The sequence below is a fragment of the Lethenteron reissneri genome, chromosome 19 (genome assembly GCF_015708825.2).
Source record: "Lethenteron reissneri isolate LAM-NWPU_2019-01 chromosome 19, ASM1570882v1, whole genome shotgun sequence".
NCBI classification, from domain to species: domain Eukaryota; kingdom Metazoa; phylum Chordata; class Hyperoartia; order Petromyzontiformes; family Petromyzontidae; genus Lethenteron; species Lethenteron reissneri.
Window position 1 is genome coordinate 13,597,945 of NC_083797.1, and position 17,012 is coordinate 13,614,956.

At 41.7% G+C, this 17,012-nt stretch overlaps 7 non-coding genes across 7 annotated transcripts; all 7 read left to right on the top strand.

Moving 5' to 3' along the window:
- The first annotated feature begins 483 nt into the window (after positions 1-483).
- TRNAG-GCC (transfer RNA glycine (anticodon GCC)) lies at positions 484-554 on the top strand. Its single transcript has one exon. It is a non-coding gene; the product is annotated as a tRNA-Gly (tRNA).
- A 705-nt stretch (positions 555-1,259) lies between these two features.
- Positions 1,260-1,330, top strand: TRNAG-GCC (transfer RNA glycine (anticodon GCC)). The gene has a single exon. It is a non-coding gene; the product is annotated as a tRNA-Gly (tRNA).
- A 707-nt stretch (positions 1,331-2,037) lies between these two features.
- Positions 2,038-2,108, top strand: TRNAG-GCC (transfer RNA glycine (anticodon GCC)). The gene has a single exon. It is a non-coding gene; the product is annotated as a tRNA-Gly (tRNA).
- A 3,028-nt stretch (positions 2,109-5,136) lies between these two features.
- TRNAG-GCC (transfer RNA glycine (anticodon GCC)) lies at positions 5,137-5,207 on the top strand. The gene has a single exon. It is a non-coding gene; the product is annotated as a tRNA-Gly (tRNA).
- Positions 5,208-5,918: 711 nt separating this feature from the next.
- On the top strand, positions 5,919-5,989 carry TRNAG-GCC (transfer RNA glycine (anticodon GCC)). The gene has a single exon. It is a non-coding gene; the product is annotated as a tRNA-Gly (tRNA).
- Positions 5,990-6,694: 705 nt separating this feature from the next.
- On the top strand, positions 6,695-6,765 carry TRNAG-GCC (transfer RNA glycine (anticodon GCC)). Its single transcript has one exon. It is a non-coding gene; the product is annotated as a tRNA-Gly (tRNA).
- Positions 6,766-14,476: 7,711 nt separating this feature from the next.
- Positions 14,477-14,547, top strand: TRNAG-GCC (transfer RNA glycine (anticodon GCC)). Its single transcript has one exon. It is a non-coding gene; the product is annotated as a tRNA-Gly (tRNA).
- The last annotated feature ends 2,465 nt before the right edge of the window (positions 14,548-17,012 follow it).

The following is a 17,012-nucleotide window of genomic DNA, read 5'->3' on the forward strand; positions in this document are numbered from 1 at the left end:
CGTGGGAGACCTGAGATCGATTCCTGGCCAATGCACTTTTATCCAGATAAGCAACATTATAACCGATTAAAATGCACGTGGAGTGGTTTCAGGAAAATGACTTTACATGTCAATGAAGAAGGTTAATCGCTTCAAATTCATTCCCTTGTATACTTGCAGAAACAAACACGGTGAGGTCACTTTCAGCTGCGGAAATCAGGTCGCAGTAATTTTGACAACAAAATGCAATAACTAGTATTGGAAACGAGTAGTGACAAAGGATTTATCTTGCGGAAAGTGGTTCTACCAAATCTTTATAACAGGTGAATAAATATTTTAAAAACATCCCAATAACTTGCATATCATCAATTTAGTCCATCTTCGGATATTCAAGAAAAATGGGAAAGTCAGGAGCATAAGAAACACAGAAAAGTCTCACTCACACGCTACTGAAAGAAGATCAGTATTCATGCATCTCACGTAAAATCACACCAGGCACACGAGGCATCGGTGGTTCAGTGGTAGAATTCTCGCCTGCCACGCGGGAGGCCCGGGTTCGATTCCCGGCCGATGCACTTTTATCCAACTAAACAACCATAAACTGCAAATTTGTAGCGAATATAAAAAAGAACCCACCATCATCTGCAGATCGTGATGAAAAAATTTAAAAGTCAGATTCTATATACAGAGAACACGCAATTTTGGCGGAATGAAAAAAGAAGAGTATTAATGAATCTCACGTAAAAAAAATTCGAGTGGAATGTGGTATAGGTGATTCAGTGGTAGAATTCTGGACTTCCACGTGGGAGACCTGAGATCGATTCCTAGCCAATGCACTTTTATCCAGATAAGCAGCATTATAACCGATTAAAATGCACGTGGAGTGGTTTCAGGAAATTGACTTTACATGTCAATGAAGAAGATTAATCGCTTCAACTTCATTCCCTTGTATACTTGCAGAAACAAACACCGTGAGGTCACTTTCAGCTGCGGAAATCAGGTCGCAGTTATTTTGACAACAAAATGCAATAACTAGTATTGGAAACGAGTAGTGACGAAGGATTTCTCTTGCGGAAAGCGGTTATACCAAATCTTTATAACAGGTGAATAAATATTTTAACAACATCCCAATAACTTGCATATCATCAATTTAGTCCATCTTCGGATATTCAAGAAAAATGGGAAAGTCAGGAGCCTAAGAAACACAGAAAAGTCTCACACGCTACTGAAAGATTTTCAGTATTCATGCATCTCACGTAAAATCACACCGGGCACACGAGGCATCGGTGGTTCAGTGGTAGAATTCTCGCCTGCCACGCGGGAGGCCCGGGTTCGATTCCCGGCCGATGCACTTTTATCCAACTAAACAACAATAAACTGCAAATTTGTAGCGAATATAAAAAAGAACCCACCATCATCTGCAGATCGTGATGAAAAAATTAAAAAGTCAGATTCTATATACACAGAGAACACGCAATTTTGGCGGAATGAAAAAAGAAGAGTATTAATGCATCTCACGTAAAAAAAATTCGAGTGGAATGTGGTATAGGTGATTCAGTGGAAGAATTCTGGACTGCCACGTGGAAGACCTGGGATCGATTCCTGGCCAAAGCACTAATATCCAGATAAGCAACATCATAACCGATAAAAATGCACGTGGAGTGGTTTCCAGAAAATAACTTTCCATGTCAATGAAGAATATTAATCGCATCAAATGCATTCCCTTGTATACTTGCAGAAAAAAACACGGTGAGGTCACTTTCCGCTGCAGAAATCAGGTCGCAGTAATTGTGACAACGAAATGCAAAAACTAGTATTGGAAACGAGTAGTGACGAAGGATTTCTCTTGCGGAAAGCGGTTATACCAAATCTTTATAACAGGTGAAGAAATATTTTAACAACATCCCAATAACTTGCATATCATCAATTTAGTCCATCTTCGGATATTCAAGAAAAATAGGAAAGTCAGGAGCCTAAGAAACACAGAAAAGTCTCACACGCTACTGAAAGATTTTCAGTATTCATGCATCTCACGTAAAATCACACCGGGCACACGAGGCATCGGTGGTTCAGTGGTAGAATTCTCGCCTGCCACGCGGGAGGCCCGGGTTCGATTCCCGGCCGATGCACTTTTATCCAACTAAACAACAATAAACTGCAAATTTGTAGCGAATATAAAAAAGAACCCACCATCATCTGCAGATCGTGATGAAAAAAATAAAAAGTCAGATTCTATATACACAGAGAAAACGCAATTTTGGACGATGGAAAAAAGAAGAGTATTCATGCATCATGCATCTCACGTAAAAAAATTCGAGTGGAATGTGGTATAGGTGATTCAGTGGTAGAATTCTGGACTGCCACGTGGGATACCTGAGATCGATTCCTGGCCAATGCACTTTTATCCAGATAAGCAACATTATAACCGATTAAAATGCACGTGGAGTGGTTTCAGGAAAATGACTTTACATGTCAATGAAGAAGGTTAATCGCTTCAAATTCATTCCCTTGTATACTTGCAGAAACAAACACGGTGAGGTCACTTTCAGCTGCGGAAATCAGGTCGCAGTTATTTTGACAACAAAATGCAATAACTAGTATTGGAAACGAGTAGTGACGAAGGATTTATCTTGCGGAAAGCGGTTCTACCAAATCTTTATAACAGGTGAAGAAATCTTCTTGGTTCTTTCGGTAAAGTCACGTAGAAGGGAAGTAATAAAATAATAAAAATAAAACATAATAAAACAATTCTCACGACGTTTCGGCCACAACGCAAGCAGCCGTCCTCAGGTGAAAACCAGGTCCGTCGAGGCGACAGAGTCTGAATGAAACAGCACACGAGCTTGGAGTATATATATAAGCTGGGCGCATTGACAAAGGAATTTGCATATCAAAAGGAATTTAGCATATTTATGGGAAATGCAGGAATGTGATTAGTACTGCATATGCATGTGCATTATGCAGAATTAACAGCATCAAAGGGAGCTGCAGTTACTGCTGCTGCAGCAGTTGCTGCTGCTGCTGCAGTTGCTGCTGCTGCTGCACTTGCTGCTGCTGCTGCACTTGCTGCTGCTGCTGCACTTGCTGCTGCTGCTGCACTTGCTGCTGCTGCACTTGCTGCTGCTGCTGCACTTGCTGCTGCTGCTGCACTTGCTGCTGCTGCTGCACTTGCTGCTGCTGCTGCAGTTGCTGCCTTATCCATTTTAATATAACACTATGTATTATTCTACCCACCCTAATGTGTATCATACTGCTATATGTTTACTGTACAATTACGACACCATACATTACTCTGCACACTGCACCATGCCAGTGAGTGGAACGCGGTCTGAAAGTCACCGTAAACGTGAACACAATCAGTTAAGATCTGAAATGGTTTATTACGTCCTTCCAATGATTGCTAAGCCAGAATCCATCTTCTCGGTTGAAATTGTCTCTGTGTTTGTATATGTGGATCGCCTCATGAACGAATCTCTCATGATAGCCAGATGGCTTGCAGAGAACCTCTGTCTTGGAGAAGTCAATGTCATGTGAGCCCACTGAATTGTAACAGTGATCTGCCACGGCTGAGGTGTTTGTCCTACCGTGTTTCAGGTCTGCCTTATGTTCACGGATGCGGTCCGAGACATGTCGTTTGGTTTCTCCAATGTAACTGCTACCACAGAGGCAACTTAGTTTGTAGACGCCAACAATAAACTGCAAATTTGTAGCGAATATAAAAAAGAACCCACCATCATCTGCAGATCGTGATGAAAAAATTAAAAAGTCAGATTCTATATACACAGAGAACACGCAATTTTGGAGGAATGAAAAAAGAAGAGTATTAATGCATCTCACGTAAAAAAAATTCGAGTGGAATGTGGTATAGGTGATTCAGTGGTAGAATTCTGGACTGCCACGTGGGAGACCTGAGATCGATTCCTGGCCAATGCACTTTTATCCAGATAAGCAACATTATAACCGATTAAAATGCACGTGGAGTGGTTTCAGGAAAATGACTTTACATGTCAATGAAGAAGGTTAATCGCTTCTAATTCATTCCCTTGTATACTTGCAGAAACAAACACGGTGAGGTCACTTTCAGCTGCGGAAATCAGGTCGCAGTAATTTTGACAACAAAATGCAATAACTAGTATTGGAAACGAGTAGTGACGAAGGATTTATCTTGCCGAAAGCGGTTCTACCAAATCTTTATAACAGGTGAATAAATATTTTAAAAACATCCCAATAACTTGCATATCATCAATTTAGTCCATCTTCGGATATTCAAGAAAAATGGGAAAGTCAGGAGCATAAGAAACACAGAAAAGTCTCACTCACACGCTACTGAAAGAAGATCAGTATTCATGCATCTCACGTAAAATCACACCAGGCACACGAGGCATCGGTGGTTCAGTGGTAGAATTCTCGCCTGCCACGCGGGTGGCCCGGGTTCGATTCCCGGCCGATGCACTTTTATCCAACTAAACAACCATAAACTGCAAATTTGTAGCGAATATAAAAAAGAACCCACCATCATCTGCAGATCGTGATGAAAAAATTTAAAAGTCAGATTCTATATACAGAGAACACGCAATTTTGGCGGAATGAAAAAAGAAGAGTATTAATGCATCTCACGTAAAAAAAATTCGAGTGGAATGTGGTATAGGTGATTCAGTGGTAGAATTCTGGACTTCCACGTGGGAGACCTGAGATCGATTCCTAGCCAATGCACTTTTATCCAGATAAGCAGCATTATAACCGATTAAAATGCACGTGGAGTGGTTTTAGGAAATTGACTTTACATGTCAATGAAGAAGATTAATCGCTTCAACTTCATTCCCTTGTATACTTGCAGAAACAAACACCGTGAGGTCACTTTCAGCTGCGGAAATCAGGTCGCAGTTATTTTGACAACAAAATGCAATAACTAGTATTGGAAACGAGTAGTGACGAAGGATTTCTCTTGCGGAAAGCGGTTATACCAAATCTTTATAACAGGTGAATAAATATTTTAACAACATCCCAATAACTTGCATATCATCAATTTAGTCCATCTTCGGATATTCAAGAAAAATGGGAAAGTCAGGAGCCTAAGAAACACAGAAAAGTCTCACACGCTACTGAAAGATTTTCAGTATTCATGCATCTCACGTAAAATCACACCGGGCACACGAGGCATCGGTGGTTCAGTGGTAGAATTCTCGCCTGCCACGCGGGAGGCCCGGGTTCGATTCCCGGCCGATGCACTTTTATCCAACTAAACAACAATAAACTGCAAATTTGTAGCGAATATAAAAAAGAACCCACCATCATCTGCAGATCGTGATGAAAAAATTAAAAAGTCAGATTCTATATACACAGAGAACACGCAATTTTGGAGGAATGAAAAAAGAAGAGTATTCATGCATCTCACGTAAAAAAAATTCGAGTGGAATGTGGTATAGGTGATTCAGTGGTAGAATTCTGGACTGCCACGTGGGAGACCTGAGATCGATTCCTGGCCAATGCACTTTTATCCAGATAAGCAACATTATAACCGATTAAAATGCACGTGGAGTGGTTTCAGGAAAATGACTTTACATGTCAATGAAGAAGGTTAATCGCTTCAAATTCATTCCCTTGTATACTTGCAGAAACAAACACGGTGAGGTCACTTTCAGCTGCGGAAATCAGGTCGCAGTAATTTTGACAACAAAATGCAATAACTAGTATTGGAAACGAGTAGTGACGAAGGATTTATCTTGCGGAAAGTGGTTCTACCAAATCTTTATAACAGGTGAATAAATATTTTAAAAACATCCCAATAACTTGCATATCATCAATTTAGTCCATCTTCGGATATTCAAGAAAAATGGGAAAGTCAGGAGCATAAGAAACACAGAAAAGTCTCACTCACACGCTACTGAAAGAAGATCAGTATTCATGCATCTCACGTAAAATCACACCAGGCACACGAGGCATCGGTGGTTCAGTGGTAGAATTCTCGCCTGCCACGCGGGAGGCCCGGGTTCGATTCCCGGCCGATGCACTTTTATCCAACTAAACAACCATAAACTGCAAATTTGTAGCGAATATAAAAAAGAACCCACCATCATCTGCAGATCGTGATGAAAAAATTTCAAAGTCAGATTCTATATACAGAGAACACGCAATCTTGGCGGAATGAAAAAAGAAGAGTATTAATGCATCTCACGTAAAAAAAATTCGAGTGGAATGTGGTATAGGTGATTCAGTGGTTTAATTCTGGACTTCCACGTGGGAGACCTGAGATCGATTCCTAGCCAATGCACTTTTATCCAGATAAGCAGCATTATAACCGATTAAAATGCACGTGGAGTGGTTTCAGGAAATTGACTTTACATGTCAATGAAGAAGATTAATCGCTTCAACTTCATTCCCTTGTATACTTGCAGAAACAAACACCGTGAGGTCACTTTCAGCTGCGGAAATCAGGTCGCAGTTATTTTGACAACAAAATGCAATAACTAGTATTGGAAACGAGTAGTGACGAAGGATTTCTCTTGCGGAAAGCGGTTATACCAAATCTTTATAACAGGTGAATAAATATTTTAACAACATCCCAATAACTTGCATATCATCAATGTAGTCCATCTTCGGATATTCAAGAAAAATGGGAAAGTCAGGAGCCTAAGAAACACAGAAAAGTCTCACACGCTACTGAAAGATTTTCAGTATTCATGCATCTCACGTAAAATCACACCGGGCACACGAGGCATCGGTGGTTCAGTGGTAGAATTCTCGCCTGCCACGCGGGAGGCCCGGGTTCGATTCCCGGCCGATGCACTTTTATCCAACTAAACAACAATAAACTGCAAATTTGTAGCGAATATAAAAAAGAACCCACCATCATCTGCAGATCGTGATGAAAAAATTAAAAAGTCAGATTCTATATACACAGAGAACACGCAATTTTGGCGGAATGAAAAAAGAAGAGTATTAATGCATCTCACGTAAAAAAAATTCGAGTGGAATGTGGTATAGGTGATTCAGTGGTAGAATTCTGGACTTCCACGTGGGAGACCTGAGATCGATTCCTGGCCAATGCACTTTTATCCAGATAAGCAACATTATAACCGATTAAAATGCACGTGGAGTGGTTTCAGGAAATTGACTTTACATGTCAATGAAGAAGATTAATCGCTTCAACTTCATTCCCTTGTATACTTGCAGAAACAAACACCGTGAGGTCACTTTCAGCTGCGGAAATCAGGTCGCAGTGATTTTGACAACAAAATGCAATAACTAGTATTGGAAACGAGTAGTGACGAAGGATTTCTCTTGCGGAAAGCGGTTATACCAAATCTTTATAACAGGTGAAGAAATATTTTAACAACATCCCAATAACTTGCATATCATCAATTTAGTCCATCTTCGGATATTCAAGAAAAATGGGAAAGTCAGGAGCCTAAGAAACACAGAAAAGTCTCACACGCTACTGAAAGATTTTCAGTATTCATGCATCTCACGTAAAATCACACCGGGCACACGAGGCATCGGTGGTTCAGTGGTAGAATTTTCGCTTGCCAAGCGGGAGGCCCGGGTTCGATTCCCGGCCGATGCACTTTTATCCAACTAAACAACAATAAACTGCAAATTTGTAGCGAATATAAAATACAACCCACCATCATCTGCAGATCGTGATGAAAAAATTTAAAAGTCAGATTCTATATACAAAGAGAAAACCCAATTTTGGACGATGGAAAAAGAAGAGTATTCATGCATCATGCATCTCACGTAAAAAAATTCGAGTGGAATGTGGTATAGGTGATTCAGTGGAAGAATTCTGGACTGCCACGTGGAAGACCTGGGATCGATTCCTGGCCAAAGCACTAATATCCAGATAAGCAACATCATAACCGATAAAAATGCACGTGGAGTGGTTTCCAGAAAATAACTTTCCATGTCAATGAAGAATATTAATCGCATCAAATGCATTCCCTTGTATACTTGCAGAAAAAAACACGGTGAGGTCACTTTCCGCTGCAGAAATCAGGTCGCAGTAATTGTGACAACGAAATGCAAAAACTAGTATTGGAAACGAGTAGTGACGAAGGATTTCTCTTGCGGAAAGCGGTTATACCAAATCTTTATAACATGTGAAGAAATATTTTGACATCATCCCAATAACTTGCATATCATCAATTTAGTCCATCTTCGGATATTCAAGAAAAATGGGAAAGTCAGGAGCCTAAGAAACACAGAAAAGTCTCACACGCGACTGAAAGAAGTTCAGTATTCATGCATCTCACGTAAAATCACACCAGGCACACGAGGCATCGGTGGTTCAGTGGTAGAATTCTCGCCTGCCACGCGGAAGCCCGGGTTCGATTCCCGGCCAATGCACTTTTATCCAACTAAACAACAATAAACTGCAAATTTGTAGCGAATATAAAAAAGAACCCACCATCATCTGCAGATCGTGATGAAAAAATTAAAAAGTCAGATTCTATATACACAGAGAAAACGCAATTTTGGACGATGGAAAAAAGAAGAGTATTCATGCATCATGCATCTCACGTAAAAAAATTCGAGTGGAATGTGGTATAGGTGATTCAGTGGTAGAGTTCTGGACTGCCACGTGGGATACCTGAGATCGATTCCTGGCCAATGCACTTTTATCCAGATAAGCAACATTATAACCGATTAAAATGCACGTGGAGTGGTTTCAGGAAAATGACTTTACATGTCAATGAAGAAGGTTAATCGCTTCAAATTCATTCCCTTGTATACTTGCAGAAACAAACACGGTGAGGTCACTTTCAGCTGCGGAAATCAGGTCGCAGTTATTTTGACAACAAAATGCAATAACTAGTATTGGAAACGAGTAGTGACGAAGGATTTATCTTGCGGAAAGCGGTTCTACCAAATCTTTATAACAGGTGAAGAAATCTTCTTGGTTCTTTCGGTAAAGTCACGTAGAAGGGAAGTAATAAAATAATAAAAATAAAACATAATAAAACAATTCTCACGACGTTTCGGCCACAACGCAAGCAGCCGTCCTCAGGTGAAAACCAGGTCCGTCGAGGCGACAGAGTCTGAATGAAACAGCACACGAGCTTGGAGTATATATATAAGCTGGGCGCATTGACAAAGGAATTTGCATATCAAAAGGAATTTAGCATATTTATGGGAAATGCAGGAATGTGATTAGTACTGCATATGCATGTGCATTATGCAGGATTAACAGCATCAAAGGGAGCTGCAGTTACTGCTGCTGCAGCAGTTGCTGCTGCTGCTGCAGTTTCTGCTGCTGCTGCAGTTGCTGCTGCTGCTGCAGTTGCTGCTGCTGCTGCACTTGCTGCTGCTGCTGCTGCACTTGCTGCTGCTGCAGTTGCTGCCTTATCCATTTTAATATAACACTATGTATTATTCTACCCACCCTAATGTGTATCATACTGCTATATGTTTACTGTACAATTACGACACCATACATTACTCTGCACACTGCACCATGCCAGTGAGTGGAACGCGGTCTGAAAGTTACCGTAAACGTGAACACAATCAGTTAAGATCTGAAATGGTTTATTACGTCCTTCCAATGATTGCTAAGCCAGAATCCATCTTCTCGGTTGAAATTGTCTCTGTGTTTGTATATGTGGATCGCCTCATGAACGAATCTCTCATGATAGCCAGATGGCTTGTAGAGAACCTCTGTCTTGGAGAAGTCAATGTCATGTGAGCCCACTGAATTGTAACAGTGATCTGCCACGGCTGAGGTGTTTGTCCTACCGTGTTTCAGGTCTGCCTTATGTTCACGGATGCGGTCCGAGACATGTCGTTTGGTTTCTCCAATGTAACTGCTACCACAGAGGAAACTTAGTTTGTAGACGCCAGGGTACTGTATGTCTGGAACCACATCTTTTACAGACGGGACCAGATCACGGATTTTATGTACTGTGTTGAATCGGACCTGGATCTTGTGTTTAATCAGGATTTTGGAGATCTTTTTTGTGACCCCAGCAATGTAGGGTAAGGTGATGGTCTTGAAAGGCTCCTCAACAGGATCCTTCTTGATGGTTGGAGTGATGGCTTTGCGGATTGTGTAGTCGGAGTAACCATTAGCCTTAAGAGCTTGGCGTACGTGTTTGAGTTCACTGGAAATGTGTTCATGGTCGGAGATGCATTGGGCTCTATGATATAGAGTCTTGATGAGGGAATTCTTCTGGGATGGATGGTGGTGGGAATCCGGTTTTAGATAAGCATCCGTGTGGGTGGCTTTCCTGTAGACAGAGTGGCTCATTGAACCATCAGGTCTCATTTTGATTAGGACATCCAAAAAGGGTAGCTTGCCATCATTTTCGACTTCCATGGTGAATCTGATGGCTGGGTGTATGGAATTGATGTGGTCGAGAAATTGGTCTAGAGCAGGCCGGCCATGTGGCCAGATGACAAAAGTGTCGTCTACGTACCTCTTCCATAAGGTCGGGCGTAGAGTGGCAGTCTGGATGGCGTCCGTCTCAAATTTCTCCATGAAGATGTTGGCTACAACCGGAGATAGGGGGGAGCCCATTGGGGTGCCCTCAATTTGCTTGTAGAAGGTTCCATTCCAGGTGAAGTATGTATTGGTTAAGCAGTGTCTCACCAGGGGGGGTACCCCAGCATTCAGTCCTTGATGAACCAAGTCTTCAATGATTGCGATGGTGTCAGGCACAGGCACCTTGGTGAACAAGGAAACCACATCAAAACTGACAAGCAGGTCGTCTGGGGACAGGGCAATCCCCTTGATTGTCGATACCAGGTCAGTAGAGTTTAGTACTGCAGAGGTGTTTTTTCCAGTGAAAGGCCGTAGGATTTCGGACAAAAAACGAGCCAGTTTGTAAGTGGGGGAGTTGATAGTAGAGACAATGGGACGAAGAGGTGTATCTTCTTTATGTATCTTTGGCAAGCCGTACAATCTTGGTGGCCTGGCTGCAGAAGGTTTCAACGAGAACTGTTTGGTCTGATCAATTAATGCGGTTGAAGCAGAAATGATGTTGTTGGTTTTGGAGACGAGGTTGTTGGTGGGGTCTCTTTTTATTTTTGTATAGCTGCCATCGTTGAGTAGTTCTTGAATTTTGTTGTTGTATTCTATTTTGTCCATGATGACAGTGGTATTGCCTTTGTCGGCTGAGAGGATGACAATGTCATCCCTCTTTTTTAATTGAGCTAATTCAAAACGCTCATCTTTGCTGATGTTGCTAGCTGGCATCTTAGCGTTTTTGAGGGTTACAGAGATTTCAGATCTTGCTACGTCTGCAGCAATGTGACTCAAGCCCTTGAGAGCTACATCTACTCGAGCAATTATATCATTAACTGGTATGTGTCTAGGTGTGACTGCAATGTTTAGTCCTTTAGCTAAAACGGATTTCAAACCTTCAGAAATAGGACTATTACTGCGATTAATTACGACTTTGTTAACATCTAGCTTTTCAATGTGTGGGTCCGGTTTCTTGTTTGAGAGGCGGTTGAATTTGGAAATCAAGTTGTCCTTACATTTAGTCGACATAGCGGCAGCTGAAGAGGCAGTCATTTTTTCCACATGTTCCCAATCCGACATGTGGAAAAAAAATAAAATGACTGCCTCTTCAGCTGCCGCTATGTCGACTAAATGTAAGGACAACTTGATTTCCAAATTCAACCGCCTCTCAAACAAGAAACCGGACCCACACATTGAAAAGCTAGATGTTAACAAAGTCGTAATTAATCGCAGTAATAGTCCTATTTCTGAAGGTTTGAAATCCGTTTTAGCTAAAGGACTAAACTTTGCAGTCACACCTAGACACATACCAGTTAATGATATAATTGCTCGAGTAGATGTAGCTCTCTAGGGCTTGAGTCACATCGCTGCAGACGTAGCAAGATCTGAAATCTCTGTAACCCTCAAAAACGCTAAGATGCCAGCTAGCAACATCAGCAAAGATGAGCGTTTTGAATTAGCTCAATTAAAAAAGAGGGATGACATTGTCATCCTCTCAGCCGACAAAGGCAATGCCACTGTCATCATGGACAAAATAGAATACAACAACAAAATTCAAGAACTACTCAACGATGGCAGCTATACAAAAATAAAAAGAGACCCCACCAACAACCTCGTCTCCAAAACCAACAACATCATTTCTGCTTCAACCGCATTAATTGATCAGACCAAACAGTTCTCGTTGAAACCTTCTGCAGCCAGGCCACCAAGATTGTACGGCTTGCCAAAGATACATAAAGAAGATACACCTCTTCGTCCCATTGTCTCTACTATCAACTCCCCCACTTACAAACTGCCTCGTTTTTTGTCCGAAATCCTACGGCCTTTCACTGGAAAAACCACCTCTGCAGTACTAAACTCTACTGACCTGGTATCGACAATCAAGGGGATTGCCCTGTCCCCAGACGACCTGCTTGTCAGTTTTGATGTGGTTTCCTTGTTCACCAAGGTGCCTGTGCCTGACACCATCGCAATCATTGAAGACTTGGTTCATCAAGGACTGAATGCTGGGGTACCCCCCCCTGGTGAGACACTGCTTAACCAATACATACTTCACCTGGAATGGAACCTTCTACAAGCAAATTGAGGGCACCCCAATGGGCTCCCCCCTATCTCCGGTTGTAGCCAACATCTTCATGGAGAAATTTGAGACGGACGCCATCCAGACTGCCACTCTACGCCCGACCTTATGGAAGAGGTACGTAGACGACACTTTTGTCATCTGGCCACATGGCCGGCCTGCTCTAGACCAATTTCTCGACCACATCAATTCCATACACCCAGCCATCAGATTCACCATGGAAGTCGAAAATGATGGCAAGCTACCCTTTTTGGATGTCCTAATCAAAAGGAGACCTGATGGTTCAATGAGCCACTCTGTCTACAGGAAAGCCACCCACACGGATGCTTATCTAAAACCGGATTCCCACCACCATCCATCCCAGAAGAATTCCCTCATCAAGACTCTATATCATAGAGCCCAATGCATCTCCGACCATGAACACATTTCCAGTGAACTCAAACACGTACGCCAAGCTCTTAAGGCTAATGGTTACTCCGACTACACAATCCGCAAAGCCATCACTCCAACCATCAAGAAGGATCCTGTTGAGGAGCCTTTCAAGACCATCACCTTACCCTACATTGCTGGGGTCACAAAAAAGATCTCCAAAATCCTGATTAAACACAAGATCCAGGTCCGATTCAACACAGTACATAAAATCCGTGATCTGGTCCCGTCTGTAAAAGATGTGGTTCCAGACATACAGTACCCTGGCGTCTACAAACTAAGTTGCCTCTGTGGTAGCAGTTACATTGGAGAAACCAAACGACATGTCTCGGACCGCATCCGTGAACATAAGGCAGACCTGAAACACGGTAGGACAAACACCTCAGCCGTGGCAGATCACTGTTACAATTCAGTGGGCTCACATGACATTGACTTCTCCAAGACAGAGGTTCTCTGCAAGCCATCTGGCTATCATGAGAGATTCGTTCATGAGGCGATCCACATATACAAACACAGAGACAATTTCAACCGAGAAGATGGATTCTGGCTTAGCAATCATTGGAATGACGTAATAAACCATTTCGGATCTTAACTGATTGTGTTCACGTTTACGGTGACTTTCAGACCGCGTTCCACTCACTGGCATGGTGCAGTGTGCAGAGTAATGTATGGTGTCGTAATTGTACAGTAAACATATAGCAGTATGATACACATTAGGGTGGGTAGAATAATACATAGTGTTATATTAAAATGGATAAGGCAGCAACTGCAGCAGCAGCAGCAGCAAGTGCAGCAGCAGCAGCAAGTGCAGCAGCAGCAGCAAGTGCAGCAGCAGCAGCAAGTGCAGCAGCAGCAGCAAGTGCAGCAGCAGCAGCAAGTGCAGCAGCAGCAGCAAGTGCAGCAGCAGCAGCAACTGCAGCAGCAGCAGCAACTGCAGCAGCAGCAGAAACTGCAGCAGCAGCAGAAACTGCAGCAGCAGCAGCAACTGCTGCAGCAGCAGTAACTGCAGCTCCCTTTGATGCTGTTAATCCTGCATAATGCACATGCATATGCAGTACTAATCACATTCCTGCATTTCCCATAAATATGCTAAATTCCTTTTGATATGCAAATTCCTTTGTCAATGCGCCCAGCTTATATATATACTCCAAGCTCGTGTGCTGTTTCATTCAGACTCTGTCGCCTCGACGGACCTGGTTTTCACCTGAGGACGGCTGCTTGCGTTGTGGCCGAAACGTCGTGAGAATTGTTTTATTATGTTTTATTTTAATTATTTTATTACTTCCCTTCTACGTGACTTTACCGAAAGAACCAAGAAGATGAATCCCTGCAGTCAAAGCTTTAAATCGAAGGTGAAGAAATATTTTAACAACATCCCAATAACTTGCATATCATCAATTTAGTCCATCTTCGGATATTCAAGAAAAATGGGAAAGTCAGGAGCCTAAGAAACACAGAAAAGTCTCACACGCTACTGAAAGATTTTCAGTATTCATGCATCTCACGTAAAATCACACCGGGCACACGAGGCATCGGTGGTTCAGTGGTAGAATTCTCGCCTGCCACGCGGGAGGCCCGGGTTCGATTCCCGGCCGATGCACTTTTATCCAACTAAACAACAATAAACTGCAAATTTGTAGCGAATATAAAAAAGAACCCACCATCATCTGCAGATCGTGATGAAAAATTAAAAAGTCATATTGTATATACAAAGAGAAAACGCAATTTTGGACGATGGAAAAAAGAAGAGTATTCATGCATCATGCATCTCACGTAAAAAAATTCGAGTGGAATGTGGTATAGGTTATTCAGTGGAAGAATTCTGGACTGCCACGTGTAAGACCTGGGGTCGATTCCTGGCCAAAGCACTTATATCCAGATAAGCAACATCATAACCGATTAAAATGCACGTGGAGTGGTTTCAAGAAAATGACTTTCCATGTCAATGAAGAATATTAATCGCATCAAATGCATTCCCTTGTATACTTGCAGAAAATAACACGGTGAGGTCACTTTCAGCTGCGGAAAACAGGTCGCAGTAATTTTGACAACGAAATGCAATAACTAGTATTGGAAACGAGTAGTGACGAAGGATTTCTCTTGCGGAAAGCAGTTCTACCAAATCTTTATAACAGGTGAAGAAATATTTTAACATCATCCCAATAACTGGCATATAATCAATTTAGTCCATCTTCATTTTCGGATATTCATGAAAAATGGGAAAGTCAGGAGCATAAGAAACACAGAAAGTCTCACTTACACGCGACTGAAAGATGTTCAGTATTCATGCATCTCACGTAAAATCACACCAGGCACACGAGGCATCGGTGGTTCAGTGGTAGAATTCTCGCCTGCCACCCGGGAGGCCCGGGTTCAATTCCCGGCCGATGCACTTTTATCCAACTAAACTACAATAAACTGCAAATTTGTAGCGAATATAAAAAGAACCCACCATCATCTGCAGATCGTGATGAAAAAATTAAAAAGTCAGATTCTATATACACAGAGAACACGCAATTTTGGAGGAATGAAAAAAGAAGAGTATTAATGCATCTTCTTGGTTCTTTCGGTAAAGTCACGTAGAAGGGAAGTAATAAAAGAATAAAAATAAAACATAATAAAATAAAATAATTCTCACGACGTTTCGGCTACAACGCAAGCAGCCGTCTTCAGGTGAAGAATGAGACACTACCAAGCATTCTTCACCTGAAGACGGCTGCTTGCGTTGTAGCCGAAACGTCGTGAGAATTATTTTATTTTATTATGTTTTATTTTTATTATTTTATTACTTCCCTTCTACGTGGCTTTACCGAAAGAACCAAGAAGATGAATCCCTGCAGTCACGAAAGCTTTAAATCGAAGTATTAATGCATCTCACGTAAAAAAAATTCGAGTGGAATGTGGTATAGGTGATTCAGTGGTAAAATTCCGGACTGTCACGTGGGAGACCTGAGATCGATTCCTGGCCAATGCACTTTTATCCAGATAAGCAACATTATAACCGATTAAAATGCACGTGGAGTGGTTTCAGGAAAATGACTTTACATGTCAATGAAGAAGATTAATCGCTTCAAATTCATTCCTTTGTATACTTGCAGAAAAAAACACGGTGAGGTCACTTTCAGCTGCGGAAATCAGGTCGCAGTAATTTTGACAACGAAATGCAATAACTAGTATTGGAAACGAGTATTGACGAAGGATTTATCTTGCGGAAAGCGGTTCTACCAAATCTTTATAACAGGTGAAGAAATATTTTAACAACATCCCAATAACTTGCATATCATCAATTTAGTCCATCTTCATCTTCGGATATTCAAGAAAAATGGGAAAGTCAGGAGCCTAAGAAACACAGAAAAGTCTCACACGCGACTGAAAGAAGTTCAGTATTCATGCATCTCACGTAAAATCACACCAGGCACACGAGGCATCGGTGGTTCAGTGGTATAATTCTCGCCTGCCACGCGGGAGGCCCGGGTTCGATTCCCGGCCGATGCACTTTTATCCAACTAAACAACAATAAACTGCAAATTTGTAGCGAATATAAAAAAGAACCCACCATCATCTGCAGATCGTGATGAAAAAATTAAAAAGTCAGATTCTATATACAAAGAGAAAACCCAATTTTGGACGATGAAAAAAAGAACAGTATTAATGCATCATGCATCTCACGTAAAAAAATTCGAGTGGAATGTGGTATAGGTGATTCAGAGGAAGAATTGTGGACTGCCACGTGGAAGACCTGGGATCGATTCCTGGCCAAAGCACTTATATCCAGATAAGCAACATCATAACCGATAAAAATGCACGTGGAGTGGTTTGAAGAAAATTACTTTCCATGTCAATGAAGAATATTAATCGCATCAAATGCATTCCCTTGTATACTTGCAGAAACAAACACGGTGAGGTCACTTTCAGCTGCGGAAATCAGGTCGCAGTAATTTTGACAACAAAATGCCATAACTAGTATTGGAAACGATTAGTGACGAAGGATTTCTCTTGCGGAAAGCGGTTATACCAAATCTTTATAACAGGTGAAGAAATATTTTGACATCATCCCAATAACTT